This window comes from Ipomoea triloba, chromosome 13 (genome assembly GCF_003576645.1).
Source record: "Ipomoea triloba cultivar NCNSP0323 chromosome 13, ASM357664v1".
Classification (NCBI taxonomy): domain Eukaryota; kingdom Viridiplantae; phylum Streptophyta; class Magnoliopsida; order Solanales; family Convolvulaceae; genus Ipomoea; species Ipomoea triloba.
Window position 1 is genome coordinate 18,969,843 of NC_044928.1, and position 14,848 is coordinate 18,984,690.

Genomic DNA, 14,848 nt, shown 5'->3' on the forward strand with positions numbered 1-14,848 from the left:
TAGATTATTATAATTGGTTGGGTTCAACAGTTACATCACCACATCCTACTTAAAGGGTTTACAAGATGGAAGTGCATAGAATCAAATCATGTACCTCTCCCATGCAATGCGGGTGCTCTACCATATGAGCTATAATTTAAGCAAGTTCGACCATCTAAAAAATATAGAGATTAGGCTTGGCGTTTATTGACTATCTAAATGTATATCTCCGTTGGCCCATAATAATATAACCCCCTAATTCACATCATACTTTCTCGTTTAACACAAGAAGATGAGGGTGCGGGTAGGGAATCGTGCCCCGTGCGTGCCTCTCGCATACGCAGCGAGCGCTGTAGCAAATGAGCTACACCGTCGTTAATAATAAATTGAAGGGGAATTAAATACATTCAAAAGGTATAGATTATTATAATTGGTTGGGTTCAACAGTTACATCACCACATCCTACTTAAAGGGTTTACAAGATGGAAGTGCATAGAATCAAATCATGTACCTCTCCCATGCAATGCGGGTGCTCTACCATATGAGCTATAATTTAAGCAAGTTCGACCATCTAAAAAATATAGAGATTAGGCTTGGCGTTTATTGACTATCTAAATGTATATCTCCGTTGGCCCATAATAATATAACCCCCTAATTCACATCATACTTTCTCGTTTAACACAAGAAGATGAGGGTGCGGGTAGGGAATCGTGCCCCGTGCGTGCCTCTCGCATACGCAGCGAGCGCTGTAGCAAATGAGCTACACCGTCGTTAATAATAAATTGAAGGGGAATTAAATACATTCAAAAGGTATAGATTATTATAATTGGTTGGGTTCAACAGTTACATCACCACATCCTACTTAAAGGGTTTACAAGATGGAAGTGCATAGAATCAAATCATGTACCTCTCCCATGCAATGCGGGTGCTCTACCATATGAGCTATAATTTAAGCAAGTTCGACCATCTAAAAAATATAGAGATTAGGCTTGGCGTTTATTGACTATCTAAATGTATATCTCCGTTGGCCCATAATAATATAACCCCCTAATTCACATCATACTTTCTCGTTTAACACAAGAAGATGAGGGTGCGGGTAGGGAATCGTGCCCCGTGCGTGCCTCTCGCATACGCAGCGAGCGCTGTAGCAAATGAGCTACACCCCCTAATTCACATCATACTTTCTAGTTTAACACAAGAAGATGGGGGTGCGGGTAGGGAATCATGCCCCGTGCGTGCCTCTCGCTTGCAAAGGGAGTGCTATACCATTTGAGCTAGCTACACACCCTAATTCACCTTTCACTTTCTTTTTTTATCAACATGGAGGTGCGGGGAATTGAACCCCGTGCCTCTCGCATGCGAAGCAAGCGCTCAACCAAATGAGCTACACCCCCATTAATATTAAATTGAGGGGGAATATAATATATTCAAAAGGTATAAATTATTATAATTTAAAAATGTGTTAATCATCTATTTTATGGGTGGGTTAAACACTACCCACACCACATCCTACTTCAAGGGTTTAGAAGATGGAAGTTAATGGAATCAAACCATGTACCTCTCTAATGGAAAGCGAGTGCTATAACATATGAGCTACACCCCCATTAATAATAACGTGAGGTAACATTAATGTTATTTAAAAGGTGAGGAATGACTAATAATATATAAAAAGTATAAAATTTAATTTATAATTAAGCAAGTTCCACATCTAAATTGCTATATTGATGAGATGTAGGTACGAGAAATTTAACCCATGCACCTAACATGAAGAGTAAGCACTCCACCATATGAGGTACGCTCCCTACTTAATAATAAAGTAAGCAATCAACATTTATATTTAAAACCTATAAGTTGTTAAGTTATAATTTGTTAAGATAAATTAATCAAGTTTGACCATTTCTCAGCCATATGAGCTATAATCCTTAATTAACACTCCATAATAAGTGATAAAATATCAATAATATTTAAAAGGTATAAAATATAAGTTATATAATTTTTAAATTTAATTCAAGCAAGTTGGACCATCTAAAAAATATAGAAATTAGGCTTGGAGTTTATTGACCATCTAAATGTATATATATGTTGGCCGAAAATAATATAACCCCCTAATTCAAATCTTACTTAATAGGTTATCAAGATGGAGGTGCAGGGAATTGAACCTCGTGCCTCTTGCATGCAAAGCGAGCTGTCTTCCATATGAGCTACACCCCCTAATGCACATTTCACTTTCTTGGTTATCAACATGGAGGTGCGGGGAATTTAACCGCGTGCCTCTCGCATACGAAGCGAGCGCTGTACCAAATGAGCTACACCGTCGTTAATAATAAATTGAAGGGGAATTAAATACATTCAAAAGGTATAAATTATTATAATTGGGTGGGTTCAACAGTACCATCACCACATCCTACTTGAAGGGTTTACAAGATGGAAGTGCATAGAATCAAATCATGTACCTCTCCCATGCAAAGCGGGTGCTCTACCATATGAGCTGCACCCCCATTAATAATAAAGTGAGGGAACATTAATGTGTTTTAGAGAGTGAGGGAGCATTCTTAATATATAAAAAGTATAAATTTTAATTTATTAATAAGCAAGCTTCACATCTTACTTCCTATGTTAATGAGATGTAGGTACAAAAAATTGAACCCAATGGACCTCACATGCAGCGTAAGCACTCTACAATATGAGTTACACTCCCTAATTAATAATAAAGTACGAAATAAACATTTATATTTAAATGCTATAAATTGTTGAGTTATAATTTGTTATGATAAATTAATAAAGTCGGACCATTTCTCTACCAGATGAGCTATAATTTAAGCAAGTTACACCATTAAAAAATATTGTAGGTTGGCCCAAAATAATATTAACCCCCTAATTCACATCATACTTTCTAGTTTAACACAAGAAGATGAGGGTGCGGGTAGGGAATCATGCCCCGTGCGTGCCTCTCGCTTGCAAAGGGAGCTCTATACCATTTGAGCTAGCTACACACCCTAATTCACCTTTCACTTTCTTTGTTATCAACATGGAGGTGCGGGGAATTGAACCCCGTGCCTCTCGCATGCGAAGCGAGCGCTCTACCAAATGAGCTACACCCCCATTAATATTAAATTGAGGGGGAATATAATATATTCAAAAGGTATAAATTATTATAATTTAAAAATGTGTTAATCATCTATTTTATGGGTGGGTTAAACACTACCCACACCACATCCTACTTCAAGGGTTTAGAAGATGGAAGTTAATGGAATCAAACCATGTACCTCTCTAATGGAAAGCGAGTGCTATAACATATGAGCTACACCCCCATTAATAATAACGTGAGGTAACATTAATGTTATTTAAAAGGTGAGGAATGACTAATAATATATAAAAAGTATAAAATTTAATTTATAATTAAGCAAGTTCCACATCTAAATTGCTATATTGATGAGATGTAGGTACGAGAAATTTAACCCATGCACCTAACATGAAGAGTAAGCACTCCACCATATGAGGTACGCTCCCTACTTAATAATAAAGTAAGCAATCAACATTTATATTTAAAACCTATATGTTGTTAAGTTATAATTTGTTAGGATAAATTAATCAAGTTTGACCATTTCTCAGCCATATGAGCTATAATCCTTAATTAACACTCCATAATAAGTGATAAAATATCAATAATATTTAAAAGGTATAAAATATAAGTTATATAATTTTTAAATTTAATTCAAGCAAGTTGGACCATCTAAAAAATATAGAAATTAGGCTTGGAGTTTATTGACCATCTAAATGTATATATATGTTGGCCGAAAATAATATAACCCCCTAATTCAAATCTTACTTAATAGGTTATCAAGATGGAGGTGCAGGGAATTGAACCTCGTGCCTCTTGCATGCAAAGCGAGCTGTCTTCCATATGAGCTACACCCCCTAATGCACATTTCACTTTCTTGGTTATCAACATGGAGGTGCGGGGAATTTAACCGCGTGCCTCTAGCATACGAAGCGAGCGCTGTACCAAATGAGCTACACCGTCGTTAATAATAAATTGAAGGGGAATTAAATACATTCAAAAGGTATAAATTATTATAATTAGGTGGGTTCAACAGTAACATCACCACATCCTACTTGAAGGGTTTACAAGATGGAAGTGCATAGAATCAAATCATGTCCCTCTCCCATGCAAAGCGGGTGCTCTACCATATGAGCTGCACCCCCATTAATAATAACGTGAGGTCACATTAATGTTATTTAAAAGATGAGGAATGACTAATAATATATAAAAAGTATAAATTTTAATTTATTAATAAGCAAGCTTCACATCTTACTTCCTCTGTTAATGAGATGTAGGTACAAAAAATTGAACCCAATGGTCCTCACATGCAGCGTAAGCACTCTACAATATGAGTTACACTCCCTAATTAATAATAAAGTACGAAATAAACATTTATATTTAAATGCTATAAATTGTTGAGGTATAATTTGTTATGATAAATTAATAAAGTCGGACCATTTCTCTACCAGATGAGCTATAATTTAAGCAAGTTACACCATTAAAAAATATTGTAGGTTGGCCCAAAATAATATAACCCCCTAATTCACATCATACTTTCTAGTTTAACCCACGAAGCTCGGGTGCGGGTAGGGAATCATGCCCCGTGCGTGCCTCTCGCTTGCAAAGGGAGCGCTATACCATTTGAGCTAGCTACACACCCTAATTCACCTTTCACTTTCTTTGTTATCAACATGGAGGTGCGGGGAATTGAACCTCGTGCCTCTTGCATGCAAAGCGAGCTGTCTTCCATATGAGCTACACCCCCTAATGCACATTTCACTTTCTTGGTTATCAACATGGAGGTGCGGGGAATTGAACCTCGTGCCTCTTGCATGCAAAGCGAGCTGTCTTCCATATGAGCTACACCCCCTAATGCACATTTCACTTTCTTGGTTATCAACATGGAGGTGCGGGGAATTGAACCTCGTGCCTCTTGCATGCAAAGCGAGCTGTCTTCCATATGAGCTACACCCCCTAATGCACATTTCACTTTCTTGGTTATCAACATGGAGGTGCGGGGAATTGAACCTCGTGCCTCTTGCATGCAAAGCGAGCTGTCTTCCATATGAGCTACACCCCCTAATGCACATTTCACTTTCTTGGTTATCAACATGGAGGTGCGGGGAATTGAACCTCGTGCCTCTTGCATGCAAAGCGAGCTGTCTTCCATATGAGCTACACCCCCTAATGCACATTTCACTTTCTTGGTTATCAACATGGAGGTGCGGGGAATTGAACCTCGTGCCTCTTGCATGCAAAGCGAGCTGTCTTCCATATGAGCTACACCCCCTAATGCACATTTCACTTTCTTGGTTATCAACATGGAGGTGCGGGGAATTGAACCTCGTGCCTCTTGCATGCAAAGCGAGCTGTCTTCCATATGAGCTACACCCCCTAATGCACATTTCACTTTCTTGGTTATCAACATGGAGGTGCGGGGAATTGAACCTCGTGCCTCTTGCATGCAAAGCGAGCTGTCTTCCATATGAGCTACACCCCCTAATGCACATTTCACTTTCTTGGTTATCAACATGGAGGTGCGGGGAATTGAACCTCGTGCCTCTTGCATGCAAAGCGAGCTGTCTTCCATATGAGCTACACCCCCTAATGCACATTTCACTTTCTTGGTTATCAACATGGAGGTGCGGGGAATTGAACCTCGTGCCTCTTGCATGCAAAGCGAGCTGTCTTCCATATGAGCTACACCCCCTAATGCACATTTCACTTTCTTGGTTATCAACATGGAGGTGCGGGGAATTGAACCTCGTGCCTCTTGCATGCAAAGCGAGCTGTCTTCCATATGAGCTACACCCCCTAATGCACATTTCACTTTCTTGGTTATCAACATGGAGGTGCGGGGAATTGAACCTCGTGCCTCTTGCATGCAAAGCGAGCTGTCTTCCATATGAGCTACACCCCCTAATGCACATTTCACTTTCTTGGTTATCAACATGGAGGTGCGGGGAATTTAACCGCGTGCCTCTCGCATACGAAGCGCGCGCTGTACCAAATGAGCTACACCGTCGTTAATAATAAATTGAAGAGGAATTAAATACATTCAAAAGGTATAAATTATTATAATTGGGTGGGTTCAACAGTACCATCACCACATCCTACTTGAAGGGTTTACAAGATGGAAGTGCATAGAATCAAATCATGTACCTCTCCCATGCAAAGCGGGTGCTCTACCATATGAGCTGCACCCCCATTAATAATAAAGTGACGGAACATTAATGTGTTTTAGAGAGTGAGGGAGCATCCTTAATATATAAAAAGTATAAATTTTAATTTATTAATAAGCAAGCTTCACATCTTACTTCCTATGTTAATGAGATGTAGGTACAAAAAATTGAACCCAATGGACCTCACATGCAGCGTAAGCACTCTACAATATGAGTTACACTCCCTAAGTAATAATAAAGTACGAAATAAACATTTATATTTAAATGCTATAAATTGTTGAGGTATAATTTGTTATGATAAATTAATAAAGTCGGACCATTTCTCTACCAGATGAGCTATAATTTAAGCAAGTTACACCATTAAAAAATATTGTAGGTTGGCCCAAAATAATATTAACCCCCTAATTCACATCATACTTTCTAGTTTAACACAAGAAGATAGGGTGCGGGTAGGGAATCATGCCCCGTGCGTGCCTCTCGCTTGCAAAGGGAGCGCTATACCATTTGAGCTAGCTACACGCCCTAATTCACCTTTCACTTTCTTTGTTATCAACATGGAGGTGCGGGGAATTTAACCGTGTGCCTCTCGCATACGAAGCGCGCGCTGTACCAAATGCGCTACAACGTCGTTAATAATAAATTGAAGAGGAATTAAATACATTCAAAAGGTATAAATTATTATAATTGGGTGGGTTCAACAGTACGATCACCACATCCTACTTGAAGGGTTTACAAGATGGAAGTGCATAGAATCAAATCATGTACCTCTCCCATGCAAAGCGGGTGCTCTACCATATGAGCTGCACCCCCATTAATAATAAAGTGACGGAACATTAATGTGTTTTAGAGAGTGAGGGAGCATCCTTAATATATAAAAAGTATAAATTTTAATTTATTAATAAGCAAGCTTCACATCTTACTTCCTATGTTAATGAGATGTAGGTACAAAAAATTGAACCCAATGGACCTCACATGCAGCGTAAGCACTCTACAATATGAGTTACACTCCCTAAGTAATAATAAAGTACGAAATAAACATTTATATTTAAATGCTATAAATTGTTGAGGTATAATTTGTTATGATAAATTAATAAAGTCGGACCATTTCTCTACCAGATGAGCTATAATTTAAGCAAGTTACACCATTAAAAAATATTGTAGGTTGGCCCAAAATAATATTAACCCCCTACTTCACATCATACTTTCTAGTTTAACACAAGAAGATAGGGTGCGGGTAGGGAATCATGCCCCGTGCGTGCCTCTCGCTTGCAAAGGGAGCGCTATACCATTTGAGCTAGCTACACGCCCTAATTCACCTTTCACTTTCTTTGTTATCAACATGGAGGTGCGGGGAATTTAACCGTGTGCCTCTCGCATACGAAGCGCGCGCTGTACCAAATGCGCTACAACGTCGTTAATAATAAATTGAAGAGGAATTAAATACATTCAAAAGGTATAAATTATTATAATTGGGTGGGTTCAACAGTACGATCACCACATCCTACTTGAAGGGTTTACAAGATGGAAGTGCATAGAATCAAATCATGTACCTCTCCCATGCAAAGCGGGTGCTCTACCATATGAGCTGCACCCCCATTAATAATAAAGTGACGGAACATTAATGTGTTTTAGAGAGTGAGGGAGCATCCTTAATATATAAAAAGTATAAATTTTAATTTATTAATAAGCAAGCTTCACATCTTACTTCCTATGTTAATGAGATGTAGGTACAAAAAATTGAACCCAATGGACCTCACATGCAGCGTAAGCACTCTACAATATGAGTTACACTCCCTAAGTAATAATAAAGTACGAAATAAACATTTATATTTAAATGCTATAAATTGTTGAGGTATAATTTGTTATGATAAATTAATAAAGTCGGACCATTTCTCTACCAGATGAGCTATAATTTAAGCAAGTTACACCATTAAAAAATATTGTAGGTTGGCCCAAAATAATATTAACCCCCTAATTCACATCATACTTTCTAGTTTAACACAAGAAGATAGGGTGCGGGTAGGGAATCATGCCCCGTGCGTGCCTCTCGCTTGCAAAGGGAGCGCTATACCATTTGAGCTAGCTACACACCCTAATTCACCTTTCACTTTCTTTGTTATCAACATGGAGGTGCGGGGAATTGAACCTCGTGCTTCTCGCATGCGAAGCGAGCGCTCTACCAAATGAGCTACACCCCCATTAATATTAAATTGAGGGGGAATATAATATATTCAAAAGGTATAAATTATTATAATTTAAAAATGTGTTAATCATCTATTTTATGGGTGGGTTAAACACTACCCACACCACATCCTACTTCAAGGGTTTAGAAGATGGAAGTTAATGGAATCAAACCATGTACCTCTCTAATGGAAAGCGAGTGCTATAACATATGAGCTACACCCCCATTAATAATAACGTGAGGTAACATTAATGTTATTTAAAAGGTGAGGAATGACTAATAATATATAAAAAGTATAAAATTTAATTTATAATTAAGCAAGTTCCACATCTAAATTGCTATATTGATGAGATGTAGGTACGAGAAATTTAACCCATGCACCTAACATGAAGAGTAAGCACTCCACCATATGAGGTACGCTCCCTACTTAATAATAAAGTAAGCAATCAACATTTATATTTAAAACCTATAAGTTGTTAAGTTATAATTTGTTAAGATAAATTAATCAAGTTTGACCATTTCTCAGCCATATGAGCTATAATCCTTAATTAACACTCCATAATAAGTGATAAAATATCAATAATATTTAAAAGGTATAAAATATAAGTTATATAATTTTTAAATTTAATTCAAGCAAGTTGGACCATCTAAAAAATATAGAAATTAGGCTTGGAGTTTATTGACCATCTAAATGTATATATATGTTGGCCGAAAATAATATAACCCCCTAATTCAAATCTTACTTAATAGGTTATCAAGATGGAGGTGCAGGGAATTGAACCTCGTGCCTCTTGCATGCAAAGCGAGCTGTCTTCCATTTGAGCTACACCCCCTAATGCACATTTCACTTTCTTGGTTATCAACATGGAGGTGCGGGGAATTTAACCGCGTGCCTCTCGCATACGAAGCGAGCGCTGTACCAAATGAGCTACACCGTCGTTAATAATAAATTGAAGGGGAATTAAATACATTCAAAAGGTATAAATTATTATAATTGGGTGGGTTCAACAGTACCATCACCACATCCTACTTGAAGGGTTTACAAGATGGAAGTGCATAGAATCAAATCATGTACCTCTCCCATGCAAAGCGGGTGCTCTACCATATGAGCTGCACCCCCATTAATAATAAAGTGAGGGAACATTAATGTGTTTTAGAGAGTGAGGGAGCATTCTTAATATATAAAAAGTATAAATTTTAATTTATTAATAAGCAAGCTTCACATCTTACTTCCTATGTTAATGAGATGTAGGTACAAAAAATTGAACCCAATGGACCTCACATGCAGCGTAAGCACTCTACAATATGAGTTACACTCCCTAATTAATAATAAAGTACGAAATAAACATTTATATTTAAATGCTATAAATTGTTGAGTTATAATTTGTTATGATAAATTAATAAAGTCGGACCATTTCTCTACCAGATGAGCTATAATTTAAGCAAGTTACACCATTAAAAAATATTGTAGGTTGGCCCAAAATAATATAACCCCCTAATTCACATCATACTTTCTAGTTTAACACAAGAAGATGAGGGTGCGGGTAGGGAATCATGCCCCGTGCGTGCCTCTCGCTAGCAAAGGGAGCGCTATACCATTTGAGCTAGCTACACACCCTAATTCACCTTTCACTTTCTTTGTTATCAACATGGAGGTGCGGGGAATTGAACCCCGTGCTTCTCGCATGCGAAGCGAGCGCTCTACCAAATGAGCTACACCCCCATTAATATTAAATTGAGGGGGAATATAATATATTCAAAAGGTATAAATTATTATAATTTAAAAATGTGTTAATCATCTATTTTATGGGTGGGTTAAACACTACCCACACCACATCCTACTTCAAGGGTTTAGAAGATGGAAGTNCTTTGTTATCAACATGGAGGTGCGGGGAATTGAACCCCGTGCTTCTCGCATGCGAAGCGAGCGCTCTACCAAATGAGCTACACCCCCATTAATATTAAATTGAGGGGGAATATAATATATTCAAAAGGTATAAATTATTATAATTTAAAAATGTGTTAATCATCTATTTTATGGGTGGGTTAAACACTACCCACACCACATCCTACTTCAAGGGTTTAGAAGATGGAAGTTAATGGAATCAAACCATGTACCTCTCTAATGGAAAGCGAGTGCTATTACATATGAGCTACACCCCCATTAATAATAACGTGAGGAAACATTAATGTTATTTAAAAGGTGAGGAAGGACTAATAATATATAAAAAGTATAAATTTTAATTTATAATTAAGCAAGTTCCACATCTAACTTGCTATGTTGATGAGATGTAGGTACGAGAAATTTAACCCATGCACCTAACATGAAGAGTAAGCACTCCACCATATGAGGTACGCCCCCTACTTAGTAATAAAGTACGAAATCAACATTTATATCTAAAAGCAATAAGTTGTTAAGTTATAATTTGTTAAGATAAATTAATCAAGTTTGACCATTTCTCAGCCATATGAGCTATAATCCATAATTAAGACTCCGTAATAAAGTGAGAAAATATCAATAATATGTAAAAGGTATGAATTATAAGTTATATAATTTTTAAATTTAATTTAAGCAAGTTGGACCATCTAAAAAATTTAGAGATTAGGCATGGCGTTTATTGACCATCTAAATGTATATATATGTTGGCCCAAAATAATATAACCCCCTAATTCAAATCTTACTTTCTAGTCTAGGTTATCACGATGGAAGTGCGGGGAATCGAACCCCGTGCCTCTCGCATGCAAAGCGAGCGCTCTACCATATGAGCTACGCCCCCTAATTCACATTTCACGTTCTTGGTTATCAACATGGAGGTGCGGTGAATTTAACCGCGTGCCTCTCGCATACGAAGCGAGCGATGTACCAAATGAGCTACACCCCCGTTAATAATAAATTGAAGGGGAATTAAATACATTCAAAAGGTATAAATTATTATAATTGGGTAGGTTCAACAGTACCATCACCACATCCTACTTGAAGGGTTTACAAGATGGAAGTGCATAGAATCAAATCATGTACCTCTCCCATGCAAAGCGGGTGCTCTACCATATGAGCTGCACCCCCATTAATAATAAAGTGAGGGAACATTAATGTGTTTTAGAGAGTGAGGGAGCATTCTTAATATATAAAAAGTATAAATTTTAATTTATTAATAAGCAAGCTTCACATCTTACTTCCTATGTTAATGAGATGTAGGTACAAAAAATTGAACCCAATGGACCTCACATGCAGCGTAAGCACTCTACAATATGAGTTACACTCCCTAATTAATAATAAAGTACGAAATAAACATTTATATTTAAATGCTATAAATTCTTAAGTTATAATTTGTTATGATAAATTCATAAAGTCGGACCATTTCTCTACCAGATGAGCTATAATTTAAGCAAGTTACACCATTAAAAAATATTGTAGGTTGGCCCAAAATAATATAACCACCATTAAAAAATATTGTAGGTTGGCCCAAAATAATATAACCCCCTTTAAAAAATATTGTAGGTTGGCCCAAAATAATATAACCCCCTAATTCACATCATACTTTCTGGCCCAAAATAATATAACCCCCTAATTCACATCATACTTTCCAGTTTAACACAAGAAGATGAGGGTGCGGGTAGGGAATCATGCCCCGTGCGTGCCCCTCTTGCTTGCAAAGGGAGCGCTATACCATTTGAGCTAGCTACACACCCTAATTCACCTTTCACTTTCTTTGTTATCAACATGGAGGTGCGGGGAATTGAACCCCGTGCCTCTCGCATGCGAAGCGAGCGCTCTACCAAATGAGCTACACCCCCGTTAATATTAAATTGAGGGGGAATATAATATATTCAAAAGGTATAAATTATTATAATTTAAAAATGTGTTAATCATCTATTTTATGGGTGGGTTAAACACTACCCACACCACATCCTACTTAAAGGGTTTACAAGATGTAAGTGAATGGAATCAAACCATGTACCTCTCTAATGGAAAGCGAGTGCTATAACATATGAGCTACACCCCCATTAATAATAACGTGAGGTAACATTAATGTTATTTAAAAGGTGAGGAATGACTAATAATATATAAAGAGTATAAAATTTAATTTATAATTAAGCAAGTTCCACATCTAACTTGCTATGTTGATGAGATGTAGGTACGAAAAATTTAACCCATGCACCTAACTTGAAGAGTAAACACTCCACCATATGATGTACGCCCCCTACTTAGTAATAAAGTACGGAATCAACATTTATATCTAAAAGCAATAAGTTGTTAAGTTATAATTTGTTAAGATAAATTTATCAAGTTTGACCATTTCTCCGCCATATGAGCTATAATCCATAATTAACACTCCGTAACAAAGTGAGAAAATATCAATAATATTTAAAAGGTATAAATTGTAAGTTATATAATTTTTAAATTTAATTTAAGCAAGTTGGACCATCTAAAAAATATAGAGATTAGGCTTGGCGTTTATTGACCATCTAAATGTATATATATGTTGGCCCAAAATAATATAACCCCCTAATTCAAATCTTACTTTCTAGTCTAGGTTATCAAGATGGAAGTGCGGGGAATCGAACCCCGTGCCTCTCGCATGCAAAGCGAGCGCTCTACCATATGAGCTACACCCCCTAATTCACATTTCACGTTCTTGGTTATCAACATGGAGGTGCGGTGAATTTAACCGCGTGCCTCTCGCATACGAAGCGAGCGATGTACCAAATGAGCTACACCCCCGTTAATAATAAATTGAAGGGGAATTAAATACATTCAAAAGGTATAAATTATTATAATTAGGTGGGTTCAACAGTACCATCACCACATCCTACTTGAAGGGTTTACAAGATGGAAGTGCATAGAATCAAATCATGTACCTCTCCCATGCAAAGCGGGTGCTCTGCAATATGAGCTGCACCCCCATTAATAATAAAGTGAGGGAACATCAATGTATTTTAAAATGTGAGGGAGCATTCTTAATATATAAAAACTATAAACTTTAATTTATAAATAAGCAAGCTTCACATCTTACTTCCTATGTTAATGACATGTAGGTACAGAAAATTGAACCCAATGCACCTCACATGCAGAGTAAGCACTCTACAATATGAGCTACACCCCCATTAATAATAAAGTGAGGGAACATCAATGTATTTTAAAATGTGAGGGAGCATTCTTAATATATAAAAACTATAAACTTTAATTTATAAATAAGCAAGCTTCACATCTTACTTCCTATGTTAATGACATGTAGGTACAGAAAATTGAACCCAATGCACCTCACATGCAGAGTAAGCACTCTACAATATGAGCTACACCCCCTAATTAATAATAAAGTACGAAATCAACATTTATATTTAAAAGCTATAAATTGTTAAGTTATAATTTGTAATGATAAATTAATCAAGTTGGACCATTTCTATACCAGATGAGCTATAATTTAAGCAAGTTAGACCATTAAAAAATATTGTAGGTTTGCCCAAAATAATATAATCCCCTAATTCACATCATACTTTCTAGGTTAACACAAGATGGGGGTGCGAGGAATCATGCCTAGTGCGTGCCTCTCGTTTGCAAAGGGAGCGCTATACCATTTGAGCTAGATACACCCCCTAATTCACCTTTCTCTTTCTTTGTTATCAACATGGAGGTGCGGGGAATCGAACCCCATGCCTCTTGCATGCAAATCTAGCGCTCTACCAAATGAGCTACACCCCCGTTAAGATTAAATTGAGGGGGAATATAATATATTCAAAAGGGATAAATTATTATAATTTAAAAATGTGTTAATCATCTATTTTATGGGTGGGTTAAACACTACCCACACCACATCCTACTTAATGGGTTTAGAAGATGGAAGTTAATGGAATCAAACCATGTACCTCTCTAATGGAAAGCGAGTGCTATAACATATGAGCTACACCCCCATTAATAATAACGTGAGGAAACATTAATGTTATTTAAAAGGTGAGGAAGGACTAATAATATATAAAAAGTATAAATTTTAATTTATAATTAAGNAAACACTCCACCATATGAGGTACGCCCCCTACTTAGTAATAAAGTACGGAATCAACATTTATATCTAAAAGCAATAAGTTGTTAAGTTATAATTTGTTAAGATGAATTAATTCAAGTTTAATAATATTTGATCTCGCTTCACACCCTAATTTGCCTTTCACTTTCTTTGTTATCAACATGGAGGTGCGGGGAATCGAACCCCGTGCCTCTCGCATGCAAAACGAGCGCTCTACCAAATGAGCTACACCCCTGTTAATATTAAATTGAGGGGGAATATAATATATGAGTCCGTAATAATGTCAGAAAGTATCAATTATATTTAAAAGTGTTATGAAGCAGAATTGATGATGAACATTATTGCAATGTTTGTAACACATGTAACTAGTGTAACCGACGAATTCATTTAGTCATAATCATTATTATACCAATTGTATTATATATATGTCTCTACCTATGAA

At 36.8% G+C, this 14,848-nt stretch overlaps 10 non-coding genes across 10 annotated transcripts; all 10 read right to left on the reverse strand.

Annotated features, from left to right (window-relative positions):
- Positions 1-1,300: 1,300 nt before the first annotated feature.
- Positions 1,301-1,373, reverse strand: TRNAA-CGC. Its single transcript has one exon. It is a non-coding gene; the product is annotated as a tRNA-Ala (tRNA).
- A 1,635-nt stretch (positions 1,374-3,008) lies between these two features.
- On the reverse strand, positions 3,009-3,081 carry TRNAA-CGC. Its single transcript has one exon. It is a non-coding gene; the product is annotated as a tRNA-Ala (tRNA).
- Positions 3,082-8,329: 5,248 nt separating this feature from the next.
- On the reverse strand, positions 8,330-8,402 carry TRNAA-CGC. The gene has a single exon. It is a non-coding gene; the product is annotated as a tRNA-Ala (tRNA).
- Positions 8,403-10,036: 1,634 nt separating this feature from the next.
- Positions 10,037-10,109, reverse strand: TRNAA-CGC. The gene has a single exon. It is a non-coding gene; the product is annotated as a tRNA-Ala (tRNA).
- Positions 10,110-10,267: 158 nt separating this feature from the next.
- On the reverse strand, positions 10,268-10,340 carry TRNAA-CGC. Its single transcript has one exon. It is a non-coding gene; the product is annotated as a tRNA-Ala (tRNA).
- Positions 10,341-11,090: 750 nt separating this feature from the next.
- On the reverse strand, positions 11,091-11,163 carry TRNAA-UGC. Its single transcript has one exon. It is a non-coding gene; the product is annotated as a tRNA-Ala (tRNA).
- A 945-nt stretch (positions 11,164-12,108) lies between these two features.
- TRNAA-CGC lies at positions 12,109-12,181 on the reverse strand. Its single transcript has one exon. It is a non-coding gene; the product is annotated as a tRNA-Ala (tRNA).
- Positions 12,182-12,931: 750 nt separating this feature from the next.
- Positions 12,932-13,004, reverse strand: TRNAA-UGC. Its single transcript has one exon. It is a non-coding gene; the product is annotated as a tRNA-Ala (tRNA).
- A 1,010-nt stretch (positions 13,005-14,014) lies between these two features.
- On the reverse strand, positions 14,015-14,087 carry TRNAA-UGC. Its single transcript has one exon. It is a non-coding gene; the product is annotated as a tRNA-Ala (tRNA).
- Positions 14,088-14,568: 481 nt separating this feature from the next.
- On the reverse strand, positions 14,569-14,641 carry TRNAA-UGC. Its single transcript has one exon. It is a non-coding gene; the product is annotated as a tRNA-Ala (tRNA).
- Positions 14,642-14,848: the final 207 nt, after the last annotated feature.